The sequence below is a fragment of the Amphimedon queenslandica genome, unplaced genomic scaffold, assembly GCF_000090795.2.
Source record: "Amphimedon queenslandica unplaced genomic scaffold, v1.1 AMPQUscaffold_8251_Cont19804, whole genome shotgun sequence".
Classification (NCBI taxonomy): Eukaryota; Metazoa; Porifera; class Demospongiae; order Haplosclerida; family Niphatidae; genus Amphimedon; species Amphimedon queenslandica.
Genome location: NW_003551471.1, coordinates 1 through 2,432, shown reverse-complemented (window position 1 = coordinate 2,432; position 2,432 = coordinate 1). Strand labels below are relative to the sequence as shown.

Here is a 2,432-nt window from a genome sequence, read left to right as displayed (position 1 = left end):
AGCTCAAATTTTCTACTCAACATAAGAACATGGTATAATTATGATTCATACAAATTGTTAAAACAAACATTTCTTACCTAACTATTTATGATTAAAACCCCTGTTATTGTACAGGGTCAACTCATAGGCCAGATTTTTTAGCAACTTTATAATTCTTACCTCTGTATAATTTAGTTCTGTGTTTTCCTCTTCCTAATGCTCTAACCTCTCTGTGCAGCATATAAATGTGTACTGTACATATCAGAAAAATTATAAAAGTAGAGCACTATATCAAAAATTTTGTTGGAAACCCTGAACTGCATGTAAAATGATAATACTTTTTTATAGGCGACATTGGTTCTATATCGGATATAATACCATCAACTGGTCTTATGTTTAGAGAGACTCCATCTTCTTACAATTACTCATGGCACACAGCACCAAGAAGACAGTTCATAGTTAATTTGGATGCCAGTGTACAGGTAACTGTATCTTCTGGTGAGAAAAGAATTCTAAAAGAAGGAGAAGTGTTCTTTGTAGAGGATACTACTGGTAAATTAATCTATAAGTAATGAGAAGAAGAATTATGACTATGATGTACCATGTACTCTTGGATGTACATGTATGAAAAAAGAAATTGCAATAGAGGTTTTGATCAACATGAAAGAATTTAAGTTTCATTTTAAAAGCAGCAAGGTTTTAACGATATCTTTATGTCAATGTACATTTTATTTTATTTCACAAGCATGATGTCTGTTATAGCTCCTAAACTATAATCATCATTCTGTGTTAATTATAGGGAAAGGTCATTTTTCTGAGTCAGTGGATGGTAAAGTTAGACGCTCACTTTTTCTGCCTGTGCCAGATGATTACAAAATACCTACTGACTGCTAACTAATTTTAGATCTAATTCATAATTTTTTATTTTTTGAATAGAAAATATTTTTATTTAAATTTAATCATTCATCCAGCCCTGCCCACTCTGGTTGTGACTCGGGTTGTGGCCTCAAGGACTGTGTTTATGGCCACTAGTCAAACTTGTTTAGGTACATATTGATGATGACAGAATATGATTTAGTTATGTTCTCGTAGATGTTGATGAGCTTGTTGATGATGTTAGTGACTTATTGAAGGAATCTAGAGTAAACAATCAAATATCGGACTAATCAAAATTCGGACAGTTATATATATTTTTAAAACTTAAGATGATTTTCCAGTGATTTTTGCACTAGATATAGATCATTATAATACCTGTTTGCATGGTAAAAATCAAAGTATCACCTTTCTTTGCAAAGATATAACTTCATGTCCAGAAATTGGAATGGAACTTCCGGTCGTTAAAATTTAATGATATTCATTGAAATAATTAAATATTACCATGGTAACGAGTAATTGTGAAGAAGAAATGGAGATGTAAGGTCTCTGTTTGAAGCAATATAACTTCTATATAATGTGAAGCTGGGACTTTATTGGACTATGACGGCTTTCTACAAGTCTTGTGGACCAAGCAGGAGGAGTTATTTTTTTAAATTTGTTTGTTTAGACGGCAAGCGTGGAACTGCTACACCGGACTACATAGTGGCAGTTGTATTCTTGCTTTAAAAGAATCTCCGTGGTATTCTTTGTTTGGAGAAGATGTTAGACACTTACTTGGTCAGTGTAGTATTCTCTAAAACACTCAAATACTTGTTGCAGCCAAGATGGTGGTGGAAGGCCTGGCATGTACTGACTGGACTGAGCTAGGCCGCTTGGGCTACCAGCTTCACTGTTATCTTCAGGCCAAGAAAGTCTTACTTTTAAGTATAACAGGCTGTTATCATTGGCTATAGAGCTTATGAAGCAAGTAGCAAGAGTTTTGAAGAGGAGAAAGCCTCAGAAAGGCACTTATGTTAACGCGGAAGCCATTACAAATTAATGGCGTCATTGCAATTTTACCCTTGACTACCCTATCTAAACTTGACAAATGTTCCAGGCAAAGTTTAAGTTATCCTTTCTTTTTTTGTACCATTGGGTTGTAAAAATGTTGTGCTATCACAAATTATGCTCACATTTTGTCAAAACTTTATATATTTTTTGTTATAACTATACAAAAAATTGAAATTTATTGAGTGAAATTTTACATATAAAATGAATGGGAAAATGGCGACGTCTGAATCTGACTACCCCTCAATCAAACAGGAAATGTTCCACACAAAGTTTCTCCAATCTAGATGAAACTCAGCAAGAACACCAGTATAATGTTTAGGAACAGCCACATATGCTCACATTTTGATAGTTTGTCTTGTAAGGAGAGATATAGGATAAGCCCATTGCTGCCCTGTATAAATGAATTTAATAATATACGGAGAAAATTGCTTTGTATACTAATCCGTGTCCACTCATTTCTGGACATGAAATACTCCAAAGCGACCTGATGCTCAGTATTCAGCTGATGGTAGATGTAATGAGATACA

General features: G+C 34.0%; 1 long non-coding RNA gene across 1 annotated transcript; it reads left to right on the top strand.

Moving 5' to 3' along the window:
* The first annotated feature begins 347 nt into the window (after positions 1-347).
* On the top strand, positions 348-1,212 carry LOC109591406 (uncharacterized). The gene is made up of 3 exons (XR_002189799.1): positions 348-531; positions 779-1,025; positions 1,072-1,212. It is a non-coding gene; the product is annotated as an uncharacterized LOC109591406 (long non-coding RNA).
* The last annotated feature ends 1,220 nt before the right edge of the window (positions 1,213-2,432 follow it).